Source organism: Dermacentor andersoni, chromosome 4 (assembly GCF_023375885.2).
Source record: "Dermacentor andersoni chromosome 4, qqDerAnde1_hic_scaffold, whole genome shotgun sequence".
In the NCBI taxonomy this organism is placed as follows: Eukaryota; Metazoa; Arthropoda; class Arachnida; order Ixodida; family Ixodidae; genus Dermacentor; species Dermacentor andersoni.
Genome location: NC_092817.1, coordinates 147,659,504 through 147,684,492, shown reverse-complemented (window position 1 = coordinate 147,684,492; position 24,989 = coordinate 147,659,504). Strand labels below are relative to the sequence as shown.

At 48.6% G+C, this 24,989-nt stretch overlaps 1 long non-coding RNA gene across 1 annotated transcript; it reads left to right on the top strand.

The window, feature by feature from the left end:
* The first annotated feature begins 243 nt into the window (after positions 1-243).
* On the top strand, positions 244-23,973 carry LOC129386547 (uncharacterized). Its single transcript, XR_011893650.1, has 3 exons — positions 244-320; positions 11,956-12,107; positions 23,892-23,973. It is a non-coding gene; the product is annotated as an uncharacterized lncRNA (long non-coding RNA).
* Positions 23,974-24,989: the final 1,016 nt, after the last annotated feature.

The window sequence follows — 24,989 nt, the reverse complement described above, 5'->3', positions numbered from 1 at the left end:
TGTCAAAATCAAATATCAAAAATCAAAAGACGCAGAGCCTAGAATTTTCTTCAGCCAGTTCAATGACATCGTTTATTCATAATTGTGGCGAAGCGTATATCGGTAGGAATAATTATTACTAGAGAAATTCTAACAAGCAAGAAGACATCTGTGTGAAAGATATATTATGTAGCGCGCGGATCCAAGCGGCATTGTACGTTTCTCTTCGTGTCAAAACACAAGGCTTAAGGATGCGCTTAATCACTATAATTTGCGTTCTTCAATTGGCTGCATCAAGTTTCGATTACAGAGGCAGGGCTTCGCTACAAGATGTGAAGTCGGTAAGTTCTTTGTCTTCATAACCAAAGCGCTACCAGACGAAAATTTAATAACACCGGTTAACCATTGCTATTACTGCGCATCTGAAGTTACTTTTCAGTGTTCAACATATGTCTTGGTATCGTCTGTGCGCAAATGCATAAGCAGGGAACCAACAGTGAGGCAAGCCCTCTCGCAACGCGTCACATAAGTCTTAGAAGCATTTAGCAATGACATTGTGACCCGTTTGACCCATAAAAGTTCTATTTAGTTTCCACGGAAAGTCTTTGGTGCCTCAACACTTGCAGAGAATGCGTTGTTGTAACCTGTATCTTTAAGGACGATTTGAGCAATAAATAAGACGAAGCAGCACAGAGACCGGAGTGTGCGGACGAATTCGGCTCTTGTTCCTACCAATGTTTTCGTGGCGTTTTTCACGATTTCACGGGAATATTTGTGCACGACGGCTTCGTGAAGTTGCACGGTCTCTGTGGACACTTTCCTGAACACTGTGAGTGTTTATCTCTACCTTCTACAGCGTTTCTCTACCTTCTCTAGCCGCCTGGTTAGCTCAGATGGTAGAGCGGCTGCCCCAGAAAGGCGGTGGTGCCGGGTTCGAGTCCTGGACCAGGACGAATTTTTCTTCAACATTGAGGCTTTTCTTTCGAGGAACCCGTTGGGTTTCCTTTGTAGCAATTGCTACGAACGGGTGGATGTCTTATTTTCCATTTATTCATTACTTCTCTCCGCCTTGCGGGTTTCCGCAGAACTACTACGTCTACAGTGTTTTTACCATCGTTGCTCGGCCGCTGCCTCGCTATATAGCCCTAACGAGGGGAGCCTCTAATCCGACGTGGTGAGCGCAGGCTAGCGCGGCGCCGCTTCTGGCGCGTTGCTCTCTCTTCCACGTCGTCGCCGCCGCCGCTTGGGCTGCAATTTTTGTGCTCAGATATGGAATACCAAGTGGCCGGGGAGGACATTGCCGTGGAGGAAATCACCCCGGATCAAGGCTGGCAGACTGCCATGTCTCTCCACGCCGCAGCCAAACCTGAGAGCGTTAACCCTACTCCACCATATGGGGTGTTGAAACATGGAGGAACTGAAACCCGCGGCTGTGAAAACGTTAGAAACACCATTATCCGCGCGAGCGGAATGCCGCCACTGCCAGAAAACGACATCTGTATTATTATTATAAGGCTTTTAGGGGGGGCTTAACATAGAAAGGTTGGCCCTGCGGTGGTTGCCGACGCCATTGCCGCCTCGGCCGGCCTCAGCCTGGCACAACAACACTCGTACGCGCTATGCCCCAACAACAAACAGAATATCTAAGTGGCAAACACTCCGCTCAGAGAAAATGCTAACCGCTTCGTGCGACTAAAGCAAATTTGCATCCAAGGCGTTACCCACGAGATCAGCGCCCACGAAGCTGCACGACAGTCCACTTGCAATGGAGTCATTCGCGGGGTCCCCGTGCAAGACGGGCCGACGGACATCGACTCGAAAATTGTCAATGACAGAAATCCACTGGCATGGGCCACCAAGCGCATAGACACCACCACCGCAGTAATCGTGGCATTCGACGGCCATCGTGTGCCCAATTTCGTGCGCTACGGATCGCTTATCATGCACTGTACGCTATACCGCAGGCAGGTCGATATATGTTACGCCTGCGGTCGGCTCGGCCACCGTGCGGACGTGTGCCCAAGCCCCGGGGATGTTATCTGCCGAGGCTGTGGTGCCCCAAACCCTACTCGGGAGCACCACTGTGCACCAAAACGTAAGCTAGGCGGTGGCCCCCATCTCGCCGCCGACAAAGTCTGCAAGGAACGCTACCACATTCCATACGTGGTACGACGACGGCGATGGAAGAGAGCACGCTGGACGAGGAACGGCGATGACTGTACTACAATGCCCAAATAGGCCATCGCTACCACCGCAGACGACTACCCGCACCCTGGAGGTGCCCGGGCCGCTGACAACAACCGATCCCAGTCCAGATCCAGGGGCCAATCTCGGAACGGCTCCAGGCGGGCATCGACATCCCGGAGCCGACCCAGGGCCCGCTCCCGTGGTGCGCCGCGCGGCGCATCTCGAACCACTCCGTTTCTCGCTCCAAGTCCGGGCCCGGGTCCCGTTCCGGCTCCCGTTCTGCATCCCGCTCCGGGCCCCCCTGTCAACGATTGTCAAGCTCGCCGGCACCACTAACGAGCAACAAGAAAGGAGGTACCCTCGCCTGGGCGGACGTCGTCCGCGGAAGAAGAAACGACACCACATCACAGGTAGGGTCTGCTGGTGCTCACTCTCAGAGCACGTTACAGACACTAACAAATTCGAGATAGCGTTACTCAAACGCGAAAACTCCGCTATGAAAGAGACAATCCCCAAACTTACGGCCGCGATTGCCGAACTACAAAACAACAGGGCGCTAGCGCAGCCATTATGCCCGCCGCTGAGAACGCCGCCAAGGCAGTAGCCCTGTCACCACCGCCGCAACCTGTTAGAGCTGGTAGCGCCGACGGCGAGAACGCGCCCAAGAAACGCGCCGTCGCTCATGCTCTACCAGAACTTAAACCCGAGTTAGAAGAGATTAAAAGTACGCTGTCGGGCATTAAAGAGAGCCTCCGCTTTCTCGGAGAGAATATGGCCCGCGTATAGTCCACCCTCACGGCCCACGGTGATCGGTTGGGGACATTCGAACATTATCTCGAAAATGACGTAGCCCCCGCCATTGCCGCTGGTACGCCGGTCTCGCCACAACACCCTACGCCCAATCCAGCCACACACGCGGCCCCCTTCCAACTGTCAGGCGCCCGGGCCAACCCCAACAAGCATCAAAATGGCCAGGCGAGATGAAGCGTTCCGCATCTGGCAGTGGAACTGCACGCGTTTCGCTGGGCCTCCCTGCAGCAATACATACGCAGCCACGACGCCAAGCCCCACGTAATCCTACTGCAAGAAACTCTAACACACACCGCCACGTTCACCGATTACCAGTGGTTACCAGGCCTCGCGGGAGAACGTGGTTCTCCAAAGCGACGCGCCCCGACAAAGTGTGTACATCCTCAACGTGTACAACAGCCCCAGACAAAAGAGTCAACGTTTCCGACGTCTGTTCCAGAGAGTCATCCGTCTTGCAGGCTCAAACCCGCTCGTGATAGCTGGCGACTTTAACGCTGCGCATCGCGCCTGGGGTTACGTATATGACACCCCCAAGGGCACCGCGCTGTGGCAGCCTGCGAACGAGCTGGATCTTACCCTAATGACAGACAAGACGTTCCCTACCGCATCGGCACGTCCACGCACAGAGACACCACTCCGGACCTCTGCTTCGTGAAGAATACAGCCGATGCCCACTGGTCCAATCTTGCGGAGGATTTTCGCAGCGACCATCTCATACTAGCCGTGCGCTTACCCAGTATCTTCAGTATGCCCAAGTCGTACATGTGGGTCGACTGGGAGCTCTCTCGCAAGACTCGCGCCTCACGATTCCCTCTCCGACACTGCCCCAAACCTCGAGACGTGGACGGCTCAGTTCAAGGCCGACGTCGCTAAGGCCACGAAAATATTTAGCATGGATATGCCAACCGAGAGGATGGATAGCCGCCTCGCTCACTTGCTCGAAGCCAAACAGTCTCTACTGACACGATGGAAAAGCCAGCGTCTCAACCGCAGGCTCCGCAAACGCATTGCAGAACTGAACAAGATCAAAATGGAACACTGCAACACCCTATCTAAACAGCAATGGGACGAGGTGTGTAACTCAGTCGACGGTCAGGTCCACAACGGGAAAACGTGTAACATCCTCAAACACCTGCTCAACGACACCAACACCCGCACGAACCAGCGCCACTCGCTCACCAAAGTCCTTCACCAGGCCAAAGGCACCGCTTCGCCGGATGACATCATCAAGACCCTTGTGCCTGCCGATAAGTACCTGCCGATACCCAAAGGCCCGCCAACCCTACATCCCGATTACACGGGTACCGACAACACCCTCCTCGACGCCGAATTTTCCGTCGGAGAGGTACGCCGGAATCTCCATGAACTAAACGGCCGTTCCGCCCCGGGCCCCGATGGCATAGCCAACAAGCTCCTGCGAAACTCAGACCACCCCTCGGTCGTGTACCTCACGGGCGCCATCAATGGCGTGTGGGGGCGGGGCGAGATACCTGATGCCTGGAAACTCGCCCAGACGATCCTCATTCCAAAACCGGGCAAGGCGCCTGGCGTCTATAACCTTCGCCCCATCTCGCTCACGTCGTGCGTGAGTCGTACTCAACAGAGTCGGCCGGCATCTCGAAGACCAGGACTGTTTCACACACCACATGATCGGCTTCCGACTCGGGCTCTCGACGCAGGATACGATGCTTCTCCTGAAATACCAGATCATAGACGCCGTGGCCACTTGGGGCACCCGCGCCATACTCGGCCTCCACCTGGAGAAGGCGTTCGACAACCTCGAGCACTCGGCAATACATAAGGCGATCGCGGACCTAGGGCTCCGGCGCCGGTTCTACGAGTTCGTCCGCTCCTTCCTAACCCGTCGCAAGGCCGTGCTCGGTGCCGGAGACCTCACGTCGGAAGAAGTCGAGCTCGCACAGCGTGGCACCCCCCAAGGGCTCCGTCCTCTCTTCGACGCTGTTTAACCTGGTGATGATTGGGCTCTCCGAACGCCTCTCGAAGATACAAGGCCTCAACCATATGGTATACGCGGACGACATCACCATCTGGAGCTCTGCCGGGTCGGACGGCTTTATCGAATCCGCTCTGCAGGAGGCAGTCGAAACCGCCGAGTCCTACCTCGACCACAAGGGCCTCAAGTGCTCCTCCGCCAAATCGGAGCTGTCGTTGTACTGCCCAAAACAACAATGTAAAAGGCCTAAGGGATGGAAACCCCCGACCGAGCGCAACATCACCGTCCGCACCAGAGATATACTACGCGCTATTTCATTCCCGGTTATGTTACTGTTTCTTAGTATGGTCAACAACGACTAAGACCAACCTAGACAGTCTTTTTTGTTTGCAAAAGCGAGCGGTGCGTGCAATAGGAAATTTAGAACTTTCTGAAGACACTACACCCTTTTTTAAATCTAATAAAATACTGCCTATTCATAAATTGTATAAATACAACTTGGCCCTGGAAATATTGCATCAGCACCAAGCAACACCTATTCAAACCAAATATCAAGTGAAACCTGGTCCGTACTGCCTACGAAAGAATTTAATACCCAGGCCACGCTCTCGTACAAAATATGGCGATCAAAAACTAAGCTTTATGATACCAGACCTTCTCAATGAATATCCGGAAATTGCTGAAGCGCTCGTTACAGCTCCCTCAGCGCACATTTTCAGAAAAATGCTCAAAAATTTTTTCCTTAACACAGACTAAAAATCGTGCTGGACTGATCCCAGTTGGTTTCCTCTTACTGTGTCTTGGCTTTTCATTGTGAAAGTCCGATATATTTCTGTACTAGGACGATAGTTCGCGACATACCTGTACAGTGTATCTAATTATATGTGTATTTATGTTATTGATGTGTATGTGTATTTATGTTATTATGTTATTGATAAGGAACACTTATTGATGTTTAAGTTCTACCGTGTTCGAAATTGAGCCTATTGTAGTCAATACTTTTGTTATTATTGTTCTTGTGTGACTGCTGCTGCCAAGGGTGGCGAGGCCCAGTCAGGCACGTTCAGTGCCTTTTGTCGCGTCCCCCAAGGCATTTCTGTAAGGAATGTCTTGAATAAATGAATAAAGAAAGAAAGAAAGATGGTGGCCCAATCCCCAGGGTCGACTCCACCCGAGTACTGGGAATGATTATCGAGGCGGATGAATCAAACATCCAAACGGTCCACAAGCTGTCGAAAAAGACGGACAACGCGATACGACTCGTACGCAGAGTAGCCAACCGTCATTACGGGTTCAAAGAAGGCAACCTTACTACGTCTCGTACACGCGTTCGTCCTATGTCACTTTACCAACGTAGCAGCAATGCACAAGTGGAAACAATCGGAGCGTGACAAGCTCAATACACTAATACAAAGGGTAGTGAAGCGGGCCCTTGGGCTCCCGATCACCACGTTGATGTATCGACTCCTCGAGTTCGGGGTGCACAATACCGACGAAGAGATCACTGAGCCTCAGGAGAGAGCGCAGATGATATGACTGACGATGACCAAGACCGGCCGTCACATCTTGCGCGAGCTCGGCTACTTCCCTCCGATTACCCAGGATCCACCGGAGTTTACGCTGGCTCCCCGCGAGCTCCGCGACCTGATCACGATCGCACCCATTCCGCGAAACGTACGTCCGGAACACAATCGAGGCAGGCGCCTAGCCCCGGCCACCGCATTCCTCAAACCCATAAACAAGAAAGCGGACGACGTCGTTTTCGTGGACGCCGCCGCCTACCGATGCAACTGAGCCTTCGCCGTGGTAGCGGTCTCGCCCTTGCAATGGACTTTAAACACGGGCACTGCACGCACACGTGACCCCGAGGTGGCGGAGCAAGTGGCCATAGCCCTGGCAATGCTCGACGATAAGCGGACGACAATATTCAGCGACTCGAGACCGGCCATCAAAGCGTTCGAGAGAGGAGTCATCTCCGACCAGGCGTTACGCGTCCTCCGCGGCACTGATCCGAGCAACCTCATACACGACACCGTCATCTGGTTTCCCGCCCATCTGGGTTGGAACACGGGCGCCCCGCCCAACCTCAACGAGACAGCCCACGGCGCTGCGCGCGCGCTTACCGACCGCGTCGTCACGCCCGGGCAACAACGTCTCGATGAGTTGGAGACGAACAGGGACGCCCCAGTAACGTACAATGAAATCACCAAACACTTTTACTTGGGACGACGTCTCTTTCCGCCCCCGCACCCCAAACTAAACAGGCCGCAGGCGCTAACGCTACGCTTGTTACAGACAGATACCTATCCAAACCCCGCCACCTTACACATCATCTACCCGGACGTCTACCCCGACGATGCGTGCCCCTCGTACGGGGTCACGGCGACACTCGCACACGTGCTCTGGGAGTGCAGAAACGCTCCGCCCGACTCTACTTGAGACAAGTGGGAAAAGACCATACGAAGCCCGCTCGTACAAGACCAGCAATGGGCCGTCCAGCAGGCTCGCGCAGCGGCAGCCAGGTACTCCCTGTCGGTCCCTGCGTGGGAGACGCCCACTACTTGGTGACGTGCGTCCTGCAGGACTTTTATTAAAGTTTTTCCAATCCAATCCAACAGCAGCGTTTGTAATTGCAATCCTGAATGTGCACCAATAAGCTCCACTGTGTTTTGTCATTGACAGTATGTAAAGGTGTGACTAATGGAAATTTGAGCAAACCTGAACACAGCACAGCGTGTTCAGGTTTGCTCAAGCACAGCACAGCCTGTAGTGCTTGCGGGCGAAGCGCACTCTGCTGTTACAGTAAGCATTACCACTAGACAAGTGCGCACAAAGGTCGCCAGACATTGTCAGAGAACTGACCATTCCCATATTTAGTATATCATTTCCGCGGTTTAGGTCGCATACAATATGCGTAGCGTGCGAAGATGCGTATTGTATTCTTTTTGCGAAGCTTTTGAAGTTAAGCAAAGAAGGAAGGCTTTTACAGACACACAGCGTAGTCTCCAGAAACATCTTGTCATTGCTGTTCAGTCTATGTGGTAACCACCTCTCAAGCATTGTGTCGCCAAGTGACAATGACGGCGAGAGGATTGCATGTCGCATCGCCTGCGCACGGGGTCAGCTCGTACTGAGGCATCACTGCGCACGACCGAACTCGCCGCGCCACCGCAATGCAGAACTCACGGTCTTGTTGAATAATAAATGTGTGACTGTACTGGAATCACTAACACGCGCCAATGTATATTTCAGTCACACAACCATTGACGTGGTCCTACATATGTGTAGACGACATAATTTTTGTGCGAAGACACTGAACACCCAAAATGAGATGCCCCTCTCCTTCCAAAGTTCTTATGTTATGCGGACTTTACGTGTAATGGCAGCAAACAGCAGACCCATTTTAGGATGTTCGGTGGAGAGGGTTGGCCGGCCCGCGCGTTATAGTTCACTGATTGGCTCAAGACTGCTCGCTAGCGTCCTATTCAGCCTCGCTATGCGCAACGCCTTATTGGCCTATTTCTCGCTGAGTTCCACTCAACGTTGGATAAATTTAAGCGATCTTCTAATGACGTTGGCGTTCTTCGCACTTTTCCAATTTATCTATCTTTTATCTATCTATGTCTGTGCCCAACCATTTTACTGGTTACCTCGGAAACTGGGTAGTCAATGGTCGAATCGGTAGCGCATCGGGCTCATGTGCTGAGTAAACAGGGTTCGAAACAAACGGTTGTACCAACTTGTGTCACAGGGTATGTAGCTCTATCCACATATGTGCCGCTCTTCAACGTACCTCTTTCAGCCCGACATGGCTCACTGTAGATGCTCGACTGGGTAGGTACCGATGCTCAGCGAAGCTCTTTGACGCCAGCTTGAAGCCCTTGGAATGTGCCACTCGGTATGTGCTGGCCTTCAATGAACCTATTTGATGCCTACTTGGGACTCTGGATACGTACCGGTCGGTGCGCGCAGCTTATGAATGAACGCCTTTGACGCCAACTTGGCTAACTAGGTATATGCCGCTGGGAATGGACGGCTTTACAGTGACAAAAAAAAATTCAGCAGAACTCATCTCTGGATGACTGGCGACGGTAACGCGTTAGCGTTGATTCAACACAGCGACGCAGCGTATTGCCACAGTCGAAACCGGCTATGTATGGGGCGCGTACTGCAGCGGGACTCCGATTTCGTACTTACCTAAGAACACTTGGCCCCATCTCGCGGCACCGCCACGAAGCCTGCGCATGGTCTCCAAAATGTCACGGCGGTGTGTGCGAACGCTGAGCAATTCGTCATGCGGCAACTGGGCTCCTCGCTCGCGCTTATTTCTGGATAAGCTGCGAAATCTAGTGGCACTGCAGAGAAGCCCGTGCATGGCCTGCAAATGCTGAAAAATTTTCCCTGTCTTTGTCACACGCCTACTGGCACATACCAATGACCTAGGTAGGCATCAAATAGGTTCATTGGAGACCAGTTCAGATCGAGTGGCACATACCCAGTACTGCAAGTCGGCGCCAAATATTTTTTTTTCGAAAAGCGGTAACTGCCCAGTCACGCGTCTACACTGACCCGTGTCGGCGTGAAAGCAGTTCGTTCAAGACCGGCACGTATACACTCATCGCCACATATTCAGTGACCTAAGTTGGGTCATCGGCTGGTTTCGAACCCTGTTCCCTCAGCACAGCAGCCCGACGTGCTACCGCTTCGACCACGGACTACTCAGTGACCCATGCGGGTGGGAACACGGTTATATACAAATATTAATTAGACAGATAGCCCCTGAAAAGTGCTTGAGATACCCTAAAATTGCTGACACATTAAAAGGTTACTTCAAGTTTATACGATGCTGGGTGGAATCGAGGCCACGTCACAAGGCTTCTTCAAGGACAGCAACCTGAAGCTTCAGCAGGCTGCGGCACAAATACGCCGCTTTTCATGGTACGTCTTCCACGCCAATGCTTAAACGAGCTGCGCCATGAATTCACTGGAAATGTGCCGTTTTCCAATTAACATCTCCGCAACTTGGGTCACTGATCCCATGTACGACAGGTTGTGCGGCAAGCGAGAAAGCCATTATCAGCTTTCGCAGGCACGAGTGCGCCGTGCTTCTTGTCTCGGAAGCTGCGCATAAACTTCTTGGCAGCGCCATGAGATGACGCAGGGTGTGCAGAAAGAAGCGCGAGAGAGCAGTCTGGTTGACGCATTACGCGTTTCTCAGCGCTCGCACGCACCGGCGTGCCATGCATTTCGGAGGCCATACGCAGGCTTCGCGGTAGCTCCGCTAGCTGGCGCCAAGTTTTCTTCTGGAAGCGTAAAAGAGGAGTCCCGCTGCAGTACATACACCACATATAGAACAATTCGACAGTGGCAATACGTTGTGGCGCTTTATTGACTCAACGCTAAACATATCACCGTCGACAGTCATCGTGAGATGTATTCAGCCGATTTCTTTCGTCATGATAAAGCGGCGCATTCCCGGTGCCACATGCCTAGTTACCCAATTTGGCGTCGAAGACTTTCACTGAAAAGCGGCACACATCTACCGTGAAAGAGTTTCATTGAACAGTGGTGCCGACCCAGTCCCGCATCTACTGTGAGCCATGTTGGCGTGAAGGAGGCTCATTGAAGAGCGGCACATATGTACGTATTTCCACATACTCGGTGGCCCAAGTTGTTCCAACGGCTGGTTTGGAACCGTGTTCCCTCAGCGCATCTGCGCGATAGGCTACCCATTTCACCATGGACTACCCAATGGGATAGGCAGGTGGGGAAACGGTTAGACAGAAACGTAGGTACAAACACAATTACCCGAAAGTGCGTGAATTACACTAAGAATGCTAACGCATCATTACCCAGTTAAAAACATTCGATACACATCTGTTAAGACTCTTGAAAGTCAGTTTAACTGTTATTGCACCGGTTATGTGTTCAAATTTAACATTGGAGTGTGGGTACAACCCAAGACTAAACAGCATTACAGGCTCGACCGAATAGCAGTGGGAGGATCAGCGACGCCTGGTAGACTGGGCCAAGCTGGCAGCATGATTCCACGCGTTCCTAGACTACGGAATCCGCACCCCTCGGGAGAACTACCGGCTGAAATTATTGAACTCCCTGTCCCTAAAACACTTCGTAAACAAAGCATTCTTAGACTTAATAGTGCTGCGAAAAACCTGCGAGGTGGACGGAAGTAATTAATAAAGGGAGAAGGAGACATCCACCCAATAACACCAACTGCTACAAAGAAACCCATACGGCTACCTCGGAAGCCTCGCAGTTGAAAAAAAGTTCGTCCTGGTCGAGGACTCGAACCCGGGGCCACCGCCTTTCCGTGGCAGCCGCTCTACCATCTGAGCTAGCCAGACGGCTAACAGATGGCAGAGTGAAATTGAACTTATCAACAACTCGGAGCAAATGCAGGAGTTGTTGAACGAGGAACCCGTATGGGTTTCCTTTGTAGCAATTGCTACGATTGGGTGAATGTCTCATTCTCCCTTTATTAAAGCATTCTCAGTTATTTCTTTTTCTCTTTTTTATGGCATAGGAGGTTACCCTGCTGAGCCTACATTTTGTTAACTCGAAATGGTTTGACAACGGAGCAGGCAAATGGTTTTCAGTGGGCCCGTCTCCGTGTCGCGAAGTCAGGCGCTGTACAATTATCACGATGCGGCGCGTTCGAGTTGATTTTATTGAATTTTCCTCGAGGACTAGCGCATGACCCCCATGGGAGATCCTAAAAAAATGGAATGGTACGAAGTTATAGCAACTTGCAAAGGGGCTCGTTCCCCATACTGTCTCGAGTTTCCTGTCGGCACATTGTTGGCCATGCCGGCCACACGTACGTGTCTGCTGCTGCTGCAAGGTTACTGAATGATGCAACAAGTGCGAGCCTCTAGGCCTTGTGTAGGAGTGTTCAAGGGCTTGTCAAACTTAGGACATATTTAACTCCACCACTGATAGAGAATTTCGTCCTGCAGGGGACTTACTTTGGGGGATCATACTATTTACCAATCACTCTTTTGCAGTTCTTCGACCATGATCACCATATAGTGATGCTGCACCGAAGTTACAATCGCTATATTTCCGGCAACCAACCAGAATGCATTTACTATAAGCGTAGTTCTGTATTAGGCGATGTTATTCAGCTTACTCAATCTTTTGTCTATGGATCGTTCATGTGAGTATATTGTTATGCACATTTTATTGAAGTGACACTATACAGCCTTTTTTTATTCAGGCAAGAATTATTTTTTGAAAATTGTGAATGCTTATGCAATCTGAACAGTCTTAACACTTCACGCTGGACCTGTGTGAACTTGTGCGCAAGCGTCTGTATACAGGAAGGTTCATTTTGTGCATTTCAATAATACTGAACAGCTCATCCTAAAAGAATAAAAGAAAGCTGGCTAAATGCGTAAATTCCACCAACAGTGTTCGAGAACTCACGGAACAAATGTTAGATCACGCCATGAGCTCGCGAGAGTTTCGAATTATTAAAAGCAAGAATTCGTGGTCGTCTTCTTAAGTTTGAAGATTGCTGGATGTGAGAAAAATCAACAGGTTGGCGTTTATTTTCAATTCAATACGTTGTTGTGACACTTCCTTAATTTAAGTTAATTATGGGGTTATACGTGCCAAAACCACTTTCTGATTATGAGGCACGCCGTAGTGGAGGACTCCGAAAATTTTGACCACCTGGGGTTCTTCAATGTGCACCCAAATCTATTTACACGGGTGTTTTCGCATTTCGCCCCCATCGAAATGCGGCCGCCGTGGCCGGAATTCAATCCCGCGAACTCGTGCTCAGGGCGACACTTCTTTAGTTGCTTATTTCACAACTTCGGCATACATAGGATTAGCAATGTTCAGATGATCGTAAAACAGAGGAGTGCAGTATCTTGCCCCACTGACACTTATTTTTTGAGTTATAAAAAAGTCTACCGCACGCTATCATTCCTTTTTTTTATTTGTGTGTGGGGGGAGGGGCGGAAATATTGAGATCAGAAAGATTTGTTGGGCATCTTGATCAGACATATTAACTTTATTTTACGAAATGATGAACCTCGCATTATGCATATTGGCAACATGTCATTTCACTGAAAAATATTTGCTGACGTAGTCCAGCAATAACGCTTTCTAAATGTCACCCAAAATACGCTAGCTCACGTGTGAATGAAACGCTGCGCCCATTATTTTGACAGCGCTGTTATACGCTAGGTTATGGCGGTTTGTGTGCGTAGGCAAAAAATATGGCGGCCACCCCAAAGCTAAAATAGCTACAGCATAAAGCAAAAGCTTATCGCCGGGTACGCCCCAGCTGCGTTTAATTGCGAGAAGTGTCAAAACTTATTGTGATAGAAAATACTGCGCAAAAATTTAAACCGGAACAGACACGGTTTAGTATGGATTGCGATTAGGCGTCACGGGCTCTGTAGGCAAACCACGTAACTTTATCTCAGTTCGCTTTCACGCGTGCTGGCCAAGAGAGCCTTGGCCAGCTCCGACCTCGAGGATCAGCAATGACTGACTGCGAGGGCCCAGGACGCGGCCCGAGCTCAAGGCATTCTGGAATGAGGACGTCTCTGCACAGCTGCATTTACCTAATAAAAGTGTTTATCCTCGCTCTCTCTCCACCAGTGCAATGGGTATTCCGCGTGTGCTGAGGACTGCGGCAAAACAGCGCGCCTACAAAGAATGGCGCCGTGAACAGAAACGGGAATGTGCGCGGCGATAGCGGGCGGCCCGTAAGACGAACGAAAATCGTGCCGCAAACGCCAAGTGTACGCACCTTTGGTTGAATCACTCCTACCTACTCCACTTCCATCGTAATTGTGGGTGATTTCAACGTAGGCGTGTCTCGGCCAGACGGAAAATGGTCAGCGGCGTTTCTCTTCGAAAGTTTCGCTTTCAATGCCAAACAAACATCAGTGTGCTCGCGACGCGTCATCGGTCGTGTACAGACCTCAGATTAGCCAACACCTTTCCAGTGTTGCAAAGAGCCACTGGCCGTATATCGCAGCGATCATAAAGCAATAGCCAGCTCAGTGACCAAACAATAAATCCAGAAAAGCAAACAAAAGAACGGTAAAAATAAAAAAAAAGTATTGAGTACGCAATTTAATAAAACAACAAGAAAAATCGTGAAAAAACTAAATTCATTGTGGTATGTGTGTTTTATTTTCAATCAACGTATTTATCACCATATATACAGCTCCCCTGGTCATCCACCTTCACAGAGTAGAATGGCAGATTTTTTCTGTCTTGCACGCACATGGCAAACACTCATATTGATGGGTAGTTGAGGCTTGCTTAAATACATAGTAGGAGGAGGACGAAGATGACGGATATCAGCCTAGCTGCTCTTGCTCGGCCAGTTTCTGAGTAATTTTAGTTACTACAGTCTGCCCTTTAAACCTTCGATATTAACCATGGACTGCTGATGGCCTCAGGATCGCCAACAGGCGAGTTGGGCGATCCCCACAGGTGAAGCGGGTGTGGTACACGAAACCAGCTTCGAGTCGGGCCGCCGCCATCTACTGCACTCCATGCAGCCCTCATCAGCCCATGAGAAACGAGAAACGTCCGCAATGTGAAGAAGAAAATTTGAAGAAGAGACCACGACAGGATGAGATGAACACAAGCTTATCGGCAGACGATGTTGCCGAAGAAATGGACCAGGCAAGTTCTACAGCTGCCGCGTAAAGAAACAGCGACAAGTTGTAATTGCGGTTATCTTCCAGCCAGCGCAACCTGAGCGTACGCTGTGGAAAGTAAACCCGAACGTTCTAGCATCATCGATCGTGTCGACAGCACAAGAAAAAGTCCTCAGTCATCGCCTCAATAAGGATGGCAGCCTCATGGTGAAAGTGTCGCCGCACACCACCGCTAATCGCCTGCTCATTGCCACTACTAAGAGGTCGTGCAAGCTCGCGTCCCATCTTCGTACTTTGTCACTTATGGACGTATTCAAGGAGTCCCTGTTGAGTACTCTGACAAAGAGTTACAGTAATACCTCTCGGGACCTCGTAGGCAAGTTCCCTACCTCCCTAACGAGGAAGGAACCGCTACAGAAGCACGTCGAAGATCAGTGGCTCTATAATTAGCCAAGGGTTCTCCCGTGCCGAAACGTGTTTTACTTGGATTCAGAAGCTACCCTGTGAAAGAGTACATGGGATTTACAACGCAATGTTACAACTGCCAAAGGCATGGTCATATTGCAAAATATTGCAAAGGTACTATCCGCTGCAGTGTATGGTGCTGGACCCCATTCGCACAAAGATTGCGCTTCTCGGGCACAACCGCGGTGTGCTAACTGCGGTGGACCTCATCCGGCGTCGTACGGACGATACCCGAAGAAAAGGGAAGCTACACTTGCACATGCAGTCCAACAAAAACAAGGAAAACCCCTGTCGTTGCGAGAGCCCCCACCGAATCCAGAGCTGGTATTTACCAGCCCGATGTCTGTCGACCGCAACGCGTCCCACCACGGATCGACACCGAAAAAGAGCCTTGTCGATTCTGCCACACCACAACGTGGACAAACGCCAAAAAAGACTTATGCTTCTTCTGTTCGGGTATCACGAGACCCATGCCAAGTCACTGCACAAGACATCACGAGACCCGACATCTAGTCAACCTATTACCACACTCCAGAACACCAGGGAAATTCACACACATGCCTCGCTTTCGACAATTGAAACTAATATCGCATATTTGATTGTACCTATGCTATTCGGTGGAATCAAAGCTCTTCTTCGCGCTAATCATGCAGTTAGTAATCTCCTGGAGGCTGAGGCTGTCATGGCTCTTGAGCCACTAGTTACAGCTTGTAAGACGTCAAACCGCATTTCCTCGTTGAACCAACAATAATTTCGTCGGGTTCCTCAAGGCCAGCAGTTACCACAAGCAGTCATCTAAAATCGTTTACTACTTTTGAATGGAATGCCCGAGGTCTGCGTTCAAAGCTCTCTGTGTTTCAGTACCTTATACGTAATTACAAATTTCCTTTTGTGGTAATATCTGAGTCCCGTGTAGACCAGACTTTCCGGAAAAGTGGTTGTCATTTCCTGCATTCGCAGCGGACGAATCGTATCAGCCGACTACTGTTTGGTTTTCGCAACGACGTTCTTGTAGCCAAGACTGTTGCCTCTTCACATAGCACGAATGAATACATCTGCGCAAAGACAATGATTGGCAAGCAGACGCTTACTCTAATAGCTGCCTGCTTGGAGCCAGGGGCAGTATTTGATGTGTCGACACCGAGAAATTTATTCTCAACACCTGGCCCACGCATTATCAGTGGGATTTTAACGCCCACAGCATAATTTGGGGCCGTACGCGCACCTGTGGGCGAGAATATAGGCTGGCTAATTTCTCTGGGACAATCGCATTGAACCATTGAAGAATAGTACCATTACTTTCAAGAAGGGGCCACGAGTCATCAGCTGCATTGATCTATCCTTTATGTCAATGTATCTTGTTCAATGGTTTAGCTGGTGCACGGACTTCAAGACAAGGGGCAGTGAACCCTACCCAATTCTGATATCGGCTTCTGGTTTAAAAATGCCTTCACTAAAAGTAAAAATAAAATACACAGACTGGGATGCTCTTAGAGATACCTCTAGTCGAGGTATTACAGCTGCAACTCGAGAAAGTGAACTTGTACCGACAATAGTCCGTTGCCTGAAGAAAACATCGCGTACTACATTCCGGCACCCTGATGTTCCTGCTAATGATGAAGAGTGTCAGCACCTTCGCGATATGCAAAGACGTGCGGAGCGAAAAGCACAGCCCACTAAGGATCTTGGAGATCTGCGTGCTTCTGGACGAGCACAGCGTCTAATAAGACGCTATCTCACAAAATTGTGTCGGCAACGGTGGAGAGATTTCTGCGCGACGGTGTATGTACCTAAACCCGTGGCTATTATCTGGCGTGCAATCAGACGATTGCGGATGCCAGCCTAGCAGTTATACCTTATCATCGCTCCCTCATTACATGAAAGACTAACCGCGAAAGAAACTGCAGAGGAATACTGTAGGCTTATTTCTGGATCAGGGCATCGCGGTACATGCAGCGTATCTTCGGGTGGCACACAACCTCCGCGAACATCTATGGATGCAATGGACCTCCCCTTCACCATGAAAGAACTTTCAGCGGCTATAGTTGATGCCAACAAAAAGTATTCTCCCGGCCTCGACGAAGTCAGCTATCAAGCTATAGCGCACCTTTCCCGCCACTGCCGTATCCTGGAAAAAATTATTCATAAACGAATGACATGGCTCCTTCAAACGCGAGGAATCTATCCCAAAGAAATGAATTGCTTTCGGCAGAATAGATCAGCACCGGACAATATAATATCCCTGAATTTCTCGGTAGGAGAGCATCTAACTACTGGACATATTCAAATCATCTTCATTGACATCAAAGCCGCCTTCGATTCCGTTTTTGCATCACTCAGTTTTTGAGGCTCTTGAAGCTGTAGGCCTTTGAGGACGCCTTTATACATGGCTATCCAACTATATCGAATGACGGCAGCTTTGTATAATAACTACAGAAGGTCTGACACCTTGCTAGGCTGTTGAAAAGGGAGTTCTACAAGGGGCAGTCCTTAGCCACTTACTATTTAACATCACTCTCGTTCACTCGAAAAAGAGCCTACCAACTGAGGCACATATAACGCTGTACGCTGATGACATTTGTACATGGATTGGGTCTTATGTTACATTGCGGGGGCTACATCTATCACCAGATAACAGCGTTGCTATGACCTTTACTCGCAAGCGAATGGATACCCACGCATACTTGGTGGTCAAGCCCTTCCCTATACGTACGGAAACATCGCTTTCTCAGCGTCTTGATCAATCGTAACCTCTCCTGGACACCGGAACTTAAAATGTTACGGGGGAGAAACTCCGGTGGATCCCAAATTATTAGTTTTCTTGCCGGACCCCGGTGGGTTAGCGACTGCCGGTCGATGGTGACGCTGCATAATGCTTATATTGATGGCCTCCTGCGCTATAGCCTTCCTATCCTGCAGCGGCTGTCCCCAACTAATAAGAGTATCTTAGAAGCGGCATGTAACAATAACCAGCATGTTTGTCTCGGTCTTCCGAAGGGGTCTTCTTGTATAGAGACAGTAGCCGATGCCAACTGTTTAAGTCTTGACCTGCTACGAATTCAGGAAACCATCCGAACACATATAAGGCACGTCGTCGAAACCAAGAATTATTTTTAAGTACTATCAAAATGCAAAACAATTCCGGATTAGGGCAAGCTGTTAGCGAAATTATACTCACTATCCCCTAGTAGGCACCACAGATCATGCCACTACAGTTCCCTCCATGGATGCTGTCTCTATAGACATTCGAAAATACATCCTTGGAATAGAATCCAAGAAGAACATGCCTCAAGCCGCTGTTTTGCAGACAGCACTGGCCTACATGAGCGACAAGTGCTCCTCTACGAAGCACACATTTACTGACGGCTCCTCTACGCAGCATAGCTCTCCCTGTGGTATATTCGCCCCTTTCACAGACCAGACAATTTCGTGGCGTTTAGAGCGAGTGACGTCATCAACATTGTCTGAGCTGCACCCGATGAAACAGGCGCTAAAATACGTACTACGGCAACTTCAACAACAATGGACAATCTTCGCAGACTCGAAAGCAGCATTGTAAAGCCTTTGCACGAAAATCACTAAATCAAGCAATTACATTTCGGTGCAGGACATAGCATACCTACACCATTTGGCATCTAACGCTGGGCTTGTGCTAGCACTTCAGTGGCTTCCGGGGCATTGCGGTCCCGGAAGGTGGTTGAGGCAGAACGCAAAGGACATGATGACATAAAATTTATAAAAGTGATTTTTACTACAAGTGAAGCTTCAGCTTTGGTGGAGCGATATGTACTGAGTGAACGGCGTAGAAGATGGTCTTGACCTTCAGGCAATTACGAGTTTTTATGGAACATCAACTCACAACTCCAATCAAGGCTACCACAATACCTACCACGCCATCTGCAGACCCGCTGTCACCGGCTTCGGCTGAACGTTACATACACGAACAATCATCTTTTCCGCAATGGACAGGCTACAAAGCCATGTTGTGGTAACCATGGCGCGGTAGGATCTGTAGAACACATCTTGCTCGAGTGCCTAGCTTACAAAGAAGAACGAAATCGATATAAGATAAACATGAAACGCTCGACCAAGGCCCGTTGAAGTTGACACGGATGCTGGATCCCTGGCCTTGCCTATCGAAACAGCGCGAAGCCCTGGACTTCTTGTTCCTGTATATTGAGTCAATTGGTTTGCGGTCTAAACTATGACACGCACGACGTCTCATTAAGACTGTGATTTTATTTTATTTTGCATTTACCGTCTACATGCGTCGCACCGGACACTTACCCTACACTGATAACATCACATGGCCTGCATTTTTTTCTTTCATTTTCCGTTTCTCTTCTGCACACCTTCTTCTAAGGTCTTTCTTCTCTTTCGTCTCATTCCCTGTAGGAGAAAATACGCTGGCTAAACACTGTGCGTTTTCAATAACGAGCTTTCTCTCTCTAAAGACGTAATAAGGCGACGCCACACAACCTCAATGATAAACGCACAGGCACCAGTCATAAGCGCAACACAAACGCGTGTAGCGATATAGCGATGGCAAAAGTGCAGAGAACACGTTAATCAAGCTATGTTTACCAAAATCCCACTACCTCGCATTGTACCCGAAAAACAGCTTTAAGTGAAAATAGCAAGGCAGCTTTGCTGCGACCCGTTGTTAGTGCACACACAAAGGAATGGCTCCTTGAACGACTCTTTCGCAGATAAAGAAGTATCAGTTTCGCCCGAAAGGCGAAGCATCCACTGCAAAAGCAAATTCTTAGACGGCTATACAAAGTAAGCGTACCAGTTTTACACTTTGTAACATTAGCTTACTAACTGAATTAACTAGTATGGTGTCACTCGAGCAGAGGCAAACGTCAACACATCTCACTCGATGACCGCCGACAATCGCTGTCAAAACGCTGGCGTGAGGAGGCGCGGCATCAGCAACGAGCCAAGTGATCTTCGTGCTGCCGCTCGCTTCAGCACAAACTAAGCGTCGAGAACACAGCGCACACGAAGCTATCAGTTCTCGGTACAACAAGACTCTGTCCCCGTCGTAGATCGCTCTCAAGATAGGGCTCGCGCGGCCGCGGTAAGCCGCTCCATGGAACACGATAGCCAGAGAAATATAATACGCAGTCAGCAGTCAGTATTCTGAAGCTATCGTTGACTCGGAGCTCTTCCTTCACTTCACCGAGTAGGGTACCTTGATGAGCGCGCTCTCCACTTAACGTGATGACAACTGCGTCGTCTGCTACGGCAGCCACCATTATAATGTCCACGGCTCTCAGCGAGAAGCGCAGCGTTCTTAGCGCGCCGAAGCTGTCGCTTGCGCAACACGTCTGCATCCAAGACAAAAGAGAAGTGCTCGGCTGCATCCTGCATTGATTAAAAATACCTAAACGAAGTATAAAGACTTTTACATTGCATAAGAAATAGACAAAACCTCTGATAACTATACGCGAGCTTTGTTTTAGGTAAACACAGCATTATGCATTTCAGCATTACGCAGTCAGAGCTCTTCAAATCTCAATGGCTTTGTTTGATCATGCCTTTGCCACTGCTTTCCTTAATCTACATAAATTATTTTCTGGTTGACATTTCTTCTAACATTTGTCTTTATGCCGATAGCTGTGTTCTATGTGAAGCGTTTAACTGCTGTAATGGTCATTACCGCTTCCAAGAATCATTTGCTAGGTTGTGCAGTTGGTGCAACACTTTGCAAATTAACGTTATTTTGATAAAACCCTTTTGATGTCCTTCTGTAACAAATCTTCTCGTTCGTTTTCTTTTTCATTACTCCTTCAATAACCCTGCCGTAGCTAGGGTATCTTAATATAAGTATCGCGGTGTCATTATTGCGCATAGCATATCATAGCCTAAGCACATTGATTACAGATATAATGAAGCATTAAAGAATATGGTTACCTAGATCGTACACTATCCAACTCTCCAAAAGGTGCTAAGCTACAAATATATAGATCGCTATAATCCCTCCTGGTGTCGCCTACGTATCTGTCGTATGAATCCCTTATAAGCAGTGTGAGATTAACAGGCTAGAAGCAATTCAGAAAAAAAGCTGTAAGATTTATATGTCACCCGTTAGAATCTCGACTTTCACCCTCTTCTACACTTCGCTCCTTGAATTTAACTTTGCTCTATTGAAGTCATTAAATTTCTTGCACAGGATCGTCAACTCTACGGTTACACTTTCGAAGAACTATACACCTCGCGCCAGAGTCATCGACAAGACCACATCACAAATTAAACTTGATGTCCTACTATGCAACCGCTAACGGATAAATTCACCTGTTGCCCTGGTTCCATAGAATACTAGAATTCCATATCTATGTCTATTCGCACATGCCCATCCCGAAGTTTTGTATCCGCCATCCAAGATGTATGGTCTTAGCAAATCATCCTTATCACTGTGTGTTATTTTGCTGTTTATATTTCCCTCTGTTAACCCATCCCGCCTATGACGCTTGTTGCGCTGCAGTAGGTACAAATTAGTTAATTAATTAATAATTACACATAATTTATTATTGGCTCTCCTATGTGCCTGCGAAAACATGGTTTTTGTACCGTGAGCTAAATTTAAGTAGCTAAATGTAACTGTTTGCGTGACACCCAGATTTGTTAAGAACTTGTGAAATAGGTAACATCAAAACTTTTACAAGGTATATAACCCAGCTATAGGCCTTGAAAAACTATCTTTACGCGAGATAAACTTTATGCTTACTCTTTTTCCCCGAATATTTATAAACTTGGCATTGTACCTTACCTGGAATAGAAGAAAGCTACAGGAGCCATACAACGCTGCATTTCGAGGTCAGTTTTCTTTACACCATATGGACATATTTTATGCCGTTACTTATTGTTTTCACACGCAGACCCGGTATTCGCTCACTGACACGAGACCAGCATTGTAGGTCCGAACTATATATTCAAGAAAAATACCTTCTTATCTCTACTCAGTTCAGCGTACGAGGAAAGCCTCAAAAGGATACCGACAACGCATCGCTACAGAATTTGCAAGTTGGGTTGAAACTCGCCGGTGAATCCACCTACCACATCCATCTCAGCACTCGTTCTCCATGTGCCGAAGCGGACGTTTATGGCTTTCTGCGTCCTTTCATTGATAGCGCCTTTTTTTTTTATTTAGTGACCCTTTATGCTGATTCTGATGAGAAATAACTTGAGACAGAATACAAATCCTCCACTATAGGACGTGCGCTTAGAAATCATGTCAAGCCTTGAATAGAAAATGCGCTTTTCTCAACATTCCCTCTATTCTATGCAATTTTTAAAGAAATACAAGTCCTTAGCATGGTTTTCCTAATTCTTTAGCCAAAGCCATGCACCTTCCTTAACAATACGCTCACTACAAGATGGTGCGTCTTTAATGCGCGCCACGCTGTCAAGACTGCGCCGTTAAGTGGGACAATATACTGACACAGAAACCTTAGCAATCGACCAAAACACCAAGTGGGCAAGGAGTCCAAGTCTTCCCTCCAAAAACCGTGGCAATGAAGTCTGCAGGCAAGAATCCAAGACGCTGCCTCCGTTTATAATTTTCAGGGAAACACAGAATCATCTGCGCCCTATCACTTATGCGAAAAAACAAAACCTTAAACCGTGTCTCGTAGCGCACCCCCACACAGTATGAATCCCTAACTGGCCGAAGAGGGTGCGCCATAATAATACACGACCAATCTGAACCAATATTATAGGCAACTGCAAAAGAAGATCTCATGGAGAAGTAATCATTTACGCTAGCACGCTATAGGCATGCGCACATAAAACACGAGGTGTAGGAGGCAACAAGAAGAAAGGGGGCTAACCGAGCGGCCTGATTTTTAGTAATCATATCGTCAGAAGCCAACAAACAAAGACGCCAAGGACAACATAGGGGAAATTACTTGTACTTACTAATTGAATTAAAGAGATAATAAATTAATGGCAATAAAAGGGGACAAAAGAACAATTTGCCGTAGGTGGGGAACGATCCCACGTCTTCGCATTACGCGTGCGATGCTCTAACCAATTGAGCTACGGCGGGGCCGTTTCCCCATCCACTTTCTTGGGTATTTATGTTTTATTGCTACAACTAACCTCGGGAGCGTTAGCCAGCGTCACCACTCACAAACCTTCGTGGCGGATGTGGAACATCCTTTCTGCCGCAGGCATCACGAGTACGTGATCTTTCTGGGTGAAGGCAACGGGTCAATAAACGCATACATGCTGCCTGAAGGCATCAATGTTGCCGGATTCGAGACCCTCGTTATGTAATGAACGAGAAGGGGGTTAACCGAGGGGCCCGATTTTTATACCTCGCGTAATGCGAAGACCTGGGATCGTTCCCCACCTGCGGCAAGTTGTTTTTTCGTCGACTTTCATTGCCGTTTATTTATCATTTCTTTAATTGAATTAGTAAGTACAAGTAATTTCCAGTATGTTGTCCTTGGCGTCCTTGTTTGTTGCCCTCCCATGATAAGATGTAGGAGTATTGTACAGCTAACCTGGCGGAATAAGAATTTCCTCACCTAAGTGTTCTGTTCCACTTACAATGTCGTTTCTTTTGAAATATTGTTTAATCTCGACAATTCCCATCTAGTTTAAGCAGTGATAAGCAATGTGTCAAGTACATACTTACGTTATAGTTGCATTCATAACCCATGAAAAGTCATTTTAGTTCCGCACAGTCCAAATTGCCTAGAAATGCCAACTCATGTTGACTATGCAGCGCATTTTATGCAATAACTATATTGTGATGCTTTCTATTAAATGTCTCTTATTTTAAATCTTCGTTTGACAAGTGTATTGTATCAAACATTTTTTTATGTCTGTAGGGACCTTCTCAACATTCGTATTAAAATATCAAAGGGACAGTATCTCGAGGATGCACCAATCCTGGAGGCGACTACAAATAGGAGTGGTAAGAGGCAGCAGATGGAGCTGCGTATAAATTAAAAGGAGGAGGGAGGGGGGGCTGTGTACGGGATAAAACCCCTTAAACTTCGTAAAGTAGCGACACTCTCCTCCTCCGCCCTCACTCCCCCTCGTTTCTCCTCTCTTTCACGCTCCCTCCTCGACCGTGGCGCCGCCTACACTGCTCGAGCGTAGCAACGGCGCCAACATGCACTCCTCGCCACTCCGTAGACGCTTCTCGAGCAAAAATGGCGCTGATGCATGGCGCGAGGGCCCACGTGATGCGATTAGGCCAATAGCGACGCGGCGTCGGCCTCGGCCAGAGCGCGCGAGGAGGAGGCGGCATTCTTCAAAGCGTGGCACTACTTTACGAAGTTTAAGGGGTTTTAGTACGGGAGGTTGGAAGCCTGCAAAAACCTTTAATGGAAATTCGATAACCCGTACAGTGACCTTTTTTTAGTTATCACCTGTTATTCAGTAGCTTAGAACTAAAAACATAAGCAATGCCGAAGAGTGTTTTAGTGTGTTTAGTTTACTCATTTCCTCCATAATAATAACAGAGATAGGATTTAATGTATTGCCCTATGAGTTATGGGAACTCCGGCACCGGAGCCAGCAGTCGAGGAAGTGGAGGACAAAGGGACTCGGGAGCGCGAGCAGTGGTTCGAGACTCGGCTGGGCGCTCTTGGGTGCGGCCGGCCAGGACTGGGGCCTGCTGACGTGGACTGAGGGATAACGCCGTTCCTGTAGAGGTTGATAGTAAAAGCCCGCGACGTACGTCTGCCTAGTCTATACCATCTTCTCAAAACTGAAAGTAATAAACACGTCGTAAGAAGCTGGTCAAAGATACCAATTAAACGGCAGTGAAAGTGGGATAACATCAATACTTTGGCAGTTCGTTTGTGAAAGCACGCTTCGTTTAGACGTTCGGACAAGCTCATCTGTGCTTGAAATGCGCAATTCACCTGAAACAAACACAGTGTGGTTACCAAGTAGTGTTTCTTTATTTAGCGGTTCTC